Here is an 8,123-nt window from a genome sequence, read left to right as displayed (position 1 = left end):
TTGCCTTATTGTTAGAATCGACAGACGGGATGGCCTTTATTATTTTATCCATTATGAATCGTGTTAGAACGAGAGGCGTGAGACAACAACAAAAAAAAAAAAAAAAAAAAAGCAGCTCAATTGATTTCCAAATAAGGACAGAATGCTGCAGTTTATTATAGGCAATTTCTGTGTTATTGCTGGTGCTAAGACCCATCTTGCAACTTATTCTCCCTCAAGAATAAAGCTATTATGTGTTATTGAGAGGAAGAAGCCAGATACCTTGACAGCAACTTGTGTCTTCTTAGATTTAATCTGCAATCTCATATATATAAAGGTCCTATATAAAAATCCTTCTCGTCTTAGGATAAAAGTAATAACTTAACCAGCCATAAATTAATAGTCTAAAGATTATCGCTTAAAGATCGGTTTTTATTAAAGTAAATATCCATTTGGAGTCACTTAAATCTTTCCTTCCTCGTTTTCTTCCTCTTGAAAGATGATTGATTTCCCTCTTAGAAGCGCTGTTTCTCCTCTTTTTTATCCAACATAATAGAACGAAAACAGATTCCAGGTGGTTGTCTGTCTGTCAACTTCGTTTGAAGAACGTTTTCTAAGAAGAAACCGCAGAGAAATTTTAGATATATCACTGCATAAATTTGAAACCATTTTTGGCCATCGACTTCTCCGATCAAAAGCAATCTTTATTCTTCCTCCCTTCTTTCGATTTTTATAAATTCTGTAACTAACAGCCGTAAATTCCAGTCTAGCGACCACTTTTATAGATGTATGCCAATGAGTTTATGGCTTTTCTGCCATAGATCCTCCTCCTCCTCCTCCTCTTCTGTCAATGTCCGAAGAGGCTATCAAAGAGGACAAAACCGGAAGTCTATCCATTGGAGCAGAATACTCGATTCAGTTGCAGATATAATGAGTCATGTTTACATTGATCACAAGCAGATGGCATGAGTCATGTGTGCAGATTTTTCGACAGTCTAAAGTCTTGTGGATGCCTACATACTTTTAAAAATGTTTATGAATATCACAAACTTGTTGGAATTTCTAAAAGGGTGGTCGAATCATAAATCGTAAATATTTTAAAAAATTCTTTCCCGCTTTTACTCAAAAAAAAAAAACAGTTATCAGTAGAAAGAATTCATTCGGGTTGCTGAAGGCAGGCATTTCTGTTCTTGACAGACGAGCTACCAATCATCTTCCAATTATTCTTCCATCACCAACGTCTGTTATCTGTGATTATCATGCCCTACGGTTTTAAAATTTGACAACTGCTCCTAGATTTAAAAAATAAGAGAAAAACTGTTTAATTTACAGAAGTCTAAATTAGACAAAAATGACAATAAATTTCATTTTATCGATGCCATTCTTTCTCCATTTTTTATCACGTAAAGTTGGCAACGAAAGAAGCTAATAGAAGCCATTTGTACTGATTTTGGAGGAAATTTATACGGTTAAGCATGTTGACGTGTAAATATTGGTAGTGCTATGTATAACCAATCACAGAAGCTATCAAGTTGTCACTTCTGCAGATAAACAGGCCTCCTATCTGCTGCTTAAGGGAAACTGTTAGCCACACAACTGGTAATATAACAATTACATCATAAATCTATAACACTAGATAAAAGATTCGATGAGTATTTTTATGTCTTTTCGTGTAAGGGAAAAGAAATATTTTTAAAAGTTTAAACAGTTGAAAACATAATTTTTAATTAAATTAAAATTTAAAAAACAATTATAAGACTAAACAGCATATCTTGATTAATCCAACTTCGAGATGTTTTCTCATTCGATCTGATCAAATTCATCTTCTAATTCAATCCCGTTACATCCCATCCGCTGATGGTTCGCTTGGGTGCATTAAGGCGAATGAGACATAGAAGAAAAAGCATTTGCTCTAACCATAAGAATCACATGTAATGACATATCAACATAATTGTTCGATATCTGGATACAAAGTACTATATACGAATAAATTACATTATCCTGCGTAAGGACAATGTAAAGCCCACGTGCCATTTAAGAGCCTGGAAGATATGCCAGAGGATTTATTTTTTATCTTTTACAAAAGAAAAATAAATAAATACTATAAATTTTTTATGCTGTTTGTCTTTGTTTCCATAATCGAAATTGAGATTAAGGCTTAAATATTCTAGTGGGTATTCTGAAAGAAGGAAAGATCGTGCAGCATCTTCTGTATCCACAAACTAGTAACGTAGAAATGAAAAGAGAAACGACGTACAAAAAAGCAGTGTCAATGCTGTGAATTTTTAACTTAGTTTATCCTTCAATTTTTAATTTTCAGGACAGATTTCTGTAACGACTAAATCCTTATCGTAAAATCGCGTATGGTTCTCTTCAATATAATTTAATATTTTTTGATGCTGCGTATCCCATTTGAACGAATATAAAAATATTAAGGTTTTTTTATACATTTATACAAATGTTTTTCTCGCATGAAACGTTTTTTTTTTACCCTCCCTCGCTTATTTTAATCTTGTAAGAAGACGTCTACCGGAATTTATCATGATTCTAATTAATATTCTGGGAATTGCTGGGGTGAAACATATCCTCCGTGAAACTATTACAAATGAAACCTGTCAACTACTTACAATGAACTGTTTTTATTCCTTATTTGAAATAGCGTTAGACCTATAGAATTGAAAATTCCATTCTCAAAAGTGCAATGAGCTGTGAATAAGAAAGGAATTCATCTTCGTTTCGTTAAGATTTAATCTTTCCGTTTTATAATAAAAGTTTCATAAAGGAGTAAACTCTCCAGAGAGGTTTATAATGTAAAAATGTGTTTTGTACCTTTAACCTGTGAAGATCGTGCCACGTACAGATGACTCCTCCAGGGTCAAGCACGTCATAAAAGACACGGATACGACTGCTCACTCTCATACTGACTTATCTAGAGGATAAAATCAAATGTCTTCACTAGTGGTACAGATGTTGCTCCATTTATATCGACTATCTGGAGCCATTTGATGTGTCTAGCGCACTCTTCTTTCACACAGTTTCCTACATCTTTCCGTCTTCTCGAGTATTCCTTGCAAAATATAGCACCTTTCTCTACAAAAGACCACTTAGAGGTTTATAGAATTTTTATAGTTTCCCATTTCCACATCCAAATATCATCCGCTACAGTTTGGATATATTAATTCCTACCATCTAAAATTTACGAAAATATTTACTTAATATAAATGCCGTTAAGTTTACTGCTCATAAAAAAATAAGAATCTAAGCAAAAAATTTTTGTTATTGCTAAAACTTTCTAAAAATTTTGTGGTAATTCAGAAACGGAAACGAAAATTTATTTTATTCCTGTTATTTTGTAATTTTTTCCTGCGATTTTTGCGATTTTCTCCAGCGATTTTTGTAATTTTTATCCTTGTTGTTTAGTAATTTTTTCCTGCAATTTTTTTGATTTTTATCCTTGTTGTTTTGTAATTTTTTCCTGCAATTTTTGTGATTTTTTGTGATTTTTATCCTTGTTGTTTTGTAATTTTTTCCTGCAATTTTTGTGATTTTTATCCTTGTTGTTTTGTAATTTTTTCCTGCAATTTTTGTGATTTTTATCCTTGTTGTTTTGTAATTTTTTCCTGCAATTTTTGTGATTTTTATCCTTGTTGTTTTGTAATTTTTTCCTGCAATTTTTGTGATTTTTATCCTTGTTGTTTTGTAATTTTTTCCTGCAATTTTTGTGATTTTTATCCTTGTTGTTTTGTAATTTTTTCCTGCGATTTTTGTGAATTTTGTGATTTTTGTGATTATTTATGATTCACAAAAATCACAATATAAAATAAATTATTTTAAACGAATTTATACAAATTTTATCGTATAAATAAATATTTTAGAATATATTTTAATTATAAATTTCAAGTTTATGATTTATTATTATTATTATTGTTTCGTTTTACCCCGTTCGAGCGGCGCGCCTGAAGAAAACCTGTAAATTTTTTATGGAAAACGTAAATTTTTGATAAGTAAATACCTTAAAAATAATTTATAACGAGAAAAATAGGTAATATATATAAAAAAAAAGAAAATAAAAATAAATTTCGATAGGAAAGAAGATTGCATTTTCCGAAAATCTTCATTAAATCATAAATGGAAATTTTTTTAAAAACCATAAAAGTATCCATTTTTTGTCTTCTAAAAGTCATAGAAGGATCGATTTTAACAGCGGGAATTTTTATTTTTGACTATTAAAAGGACAGTAATGGTTATAAATGCGCTCGTTTGGACGATAACTGTCTAAGGTTAATGATAGACTCGCAAACAAGTTGCGTAATGGCTTGGACCTACACCAAATCGACTCGAAAGAAGAAATGGGCGAGCAACAAATATCCCGCGCATCTACAACGAATAAGACTAATTAACTCCATTAGAAAGAAACAAGAGAAGGCACCGACGTTGACGTGTCTTCCGTTTCCAGCGACAGAGGGAGACACACTACCCACTTCCGGCAAACTTTTACTCCTCCCCAAAAATATCCTAAACCCAGGTCACGTGACGCGTTTAATCCTCCCTGCCCCGAGGGATAGAAACGTTTGAGAAAACATGGGATCGGAATAATCAAATTGTAGAGGGTGCCGATAAATGACAAGTTTACAGTCTCTGGGGTGATGCGGTCTGGCACGCAACCAATTTGGTTAGAAGGGAGAAAGGAGAAGGGAAACTCACAAATTTCCTACAGCCATTTAGTTAGGAAAACCAGCCCGGAGGGGGTGATGACTCCACTAGAGTTCGAACACCCAAATAATTCTGAATACAAAAGCCGATTTCGTGTAGTTTCGTGGAGGTTATTTCGCCCTCCCTCCCCCCCTGTCGACCGTTTCGGGAGTTAATATAAACCCCAAAAAATCCCGACGCATGAAATATGTATTTAGGAAGAAAACATTTCGAAAAAATATAAGAGAGAGAGAGAGAGAAAGAAGAAAAAAATAATAATAATAATAAAATACCTCCCACTTCAAATTCGAGACGGAGACAATAACAAAGAGATCCTCTTCTATCCGGAAAAAGGGGAAGAAGCTTTAAAGCTATTCGAAGCTCTTCTTCATCTAATTATCAAGTAAACGACTTCTGCAGATTTACTTCTCAATCTTTTCGACAGGAGATGTAATTTGCTATCAAACAGAACTTTTTCATCACGCTGTTTCCCATGTAAATGTGTTCTTTATAATCTCCCATCTTCTAGAAGGAAGGAAGGAATAAAAAAATAAAATAAAATAAAATAAAATAAAAACTCCGAGTAAAGTTAAAATTTTTCTATTGCCAGATTTTTAACCGTTTCCTCTTTTTTTTTTAAAAAAAATTTTTCAAAAATTTTTACAATGTCTATCCGGGAAAAGCGTTGGAACAGGATGAGATTACAAGCTGCAAGATTCCATTTCGTCAACTAATCCTCTATTTTCAAACAAAGTACTTAACATTCAACTACAGCGTGTGGCTCCTTTCCCACGGCCTTTCTCATAAATAAGACGTTTGTATTAAAATCTCCTTTTATGTATTATAAAACTTTGAGGATTATGAAGAGATGCTGAAACAGGATAATAGATCAATGCATCACTAAAAAAAAAAAAAAAAAATTACTACCAGAAACATGTTAATGAGGACGTAAGAAAATCGAGGATATTTCTTCCTCTACGAAATCGTCTTTTGTTTCGTACGAGAATAATAATAAGGGGGAAGATTTTTGCCGAGTAGAACGACCTCTAATTGACCTCGGCGCACTTCTCTTAGCATAATTGACAACGGATATGCCAATAGCCCGGCGGCCATGTAAATCTTTCCCTAACCGAATTATTCCATAAAAAAAAAAACGTGATTAGATTACTCGACTTTTCTTACCCCGTGACAAAAAACCGTGTTCAAAATCGGCTAAAATTCTGTCATTTCTACTAACTCGTAAATTTTAATTTACAAAAAAAAAAATGACGTCCTCTTCCCTTTCTGTGACGTCACTGGAGTATGATAAATGGAGGGAATTTTCTCTCTTGAAAAAGTGCTTTGAATAATAAATTAATGTTTATGATCCTAACTTGATGGTTCGAAATTTCCTATTGCATTTTTAAATTCGATTTTTTTTAATACAAAATATCTACTTTAAAAAGGTCTTTTTTCTTTCTTATAAAATAATATATATATATATTTATATAAATATTAAGTTATTATTCTTTTATGCCCATAATCTTTATAACATCTATATAAAGAATTTATGGAGGTTTTTTTTTATCTCTTGTTTAATAGTTAATAAAAAAAAAAAATAATGCATTTCAAATGTCGAACATATTCAACCACTATTAAAATCACTTAATATATAATATAAATTTTTATAAACGTTAAAATAAAATAGGCCTATGGAAACTTCAATAGTTTACCATATATATTTACCATAGATACATATAGGGCAGCCGTCGAGAAGAGGAAACTGGGGATTTTTCTCCAAACACGGAGTAAATTTGGGATTCGTAGCGGTTCCTACCCTTATAAAATACTGTTTCACTAAAAAAAATAATAATAATAAAGAAACGTTCTACGTACATTTATTTATTAAAATAAAAGGGGGTAAAGGCACGCTCTATTCGGGTCCCATAATAAGTTTTCGATTGGTTCACCTGTAATTCTCATTTTAATGTTACAAATTAATTTATTTCTAAATTATTAATATAAAAAAAAAATTAATCGGAAGCTTTACATTCATCTATTTGGTGTAACAAGCGTTAAAAATAAAATTTTAATGGCGTATTAATTGCAAAAATGACACGCGATCAACTTGCTTTAAAGAAAAATCATTGGACCATCAAACCACAGAAGCGAGTTAATCATCCTAATATCCAAACAAGTTGGGCAAGAGGGAAGAAGAAGAAGAAGAAGAAATAAAAAAAGAAAATATATAGAACAAGAAGAAGAGAAATGCCGACAAACAGAAACAAAACTAGATCGATATCGGTGGTGTCTGGCTTGCCCCCCTCCCTATATTGGGCGATAGAGCGAAAGTAATGAAAACTCTGGTGGACATAAAAGATATCTACTTCGTCCGTATCTGTCTTCTTCTCCGATCAATGCGACATTAACTGTGGACAATGACAAATGGACTCTTATGTCCGACAGTATTTAGATGTTGCCACTGACAGTTCTCCATTCTGGTTTTATGCCTGATGTGGCGAGAGGGTCTGCACCTTCCTTCTTTTCTTTCTTTCCTTCTTTTTTTTTTGGCTCTCTCGCTTCATGTTTTTCTTATGAATTCCCACTGCAAATATGATCTTAATGGATTAGTAACCGAATAAGATACCAAGAAGAGAAAATAGGTGAAATAGAAATAATGGTTTGGACGTCTCGTAACTAAGATTCTATATAGATTAACGGAAGAGATTATAACGTGGATCATACTATAAAATGAAAATTTTACAAATTCTTATAATATTTATATCAATGAGATTCGTGTTTTCGCTTTGTTTCGTCTCATTAATTTCGATTCGGAAGTAGAAACAGGTAAGCACGAATTCTGTTCGAATGCCAATTTTGCTTCAATGCATCGTCCTAAATTACCCGGAAACTTCCGGATCACAAACCTACATCAACGAGAGGAATTAAGGTTAAATCCTCGCACTTTAAAGGTAAACATTTGAAGAGAAGGGTGGGAGGAATTGCCGGTTCCAGGTGTTGTCGATCCAACAAACTCTCACTGGTAACCGAAGATTTTAACTGGGGAACGTGATCCAGATAAAATGGACTCCATTCGATCGTTTGTAAATTAGTCTAGATCTTAGGATCGAACGAAACACGATTCTCTCCCTAACTTGCCACGTGATAGCAATTTACGTTAAATACTTTTTATAGACCCACTAAGGCATTTAGACACTTGTTACTTCTCTCTCGGTAGCCGGATAATTCTCGGATAAACTTCTCTTCCAAACTGAATTAGGTCGAGTTTCCCCTCTCTTTTTTTTCTCTTTTATTGTATAGAAAAATTTATAGTCTATTATTTAGAATTGATTAAAGTTAAATCCGGTAAATGCTATCAAAATTTAATTCTAGAACAAAGTATTCAACCATTAAAACGATAGGCCAATAAAAGTTAAGAAAAATGAAGAAGAAAATGTAATATATCGGATAAA

The sequence above is a fragment of the Centruroides sculpturatus genome, unplaced genomic scaffold (assembly GCF_000671375.1).
Source record: "Centruroides sculpturatus isolate CEXI.00-Female unplaced genomic scaffold, Cexi_2.0 scaffold738, whole genome shotgun sequence".
NCBI classification, from domain to species: domain Eukaryota; kingdom Metazoa; phylum Arthropoda; class Arachnida; order Scorpiones; family Buthidae; genus Centruroides; species Centruroides sculpturatus.
This window is presented reverse-complemented; position numbering follows the sequence as displayed.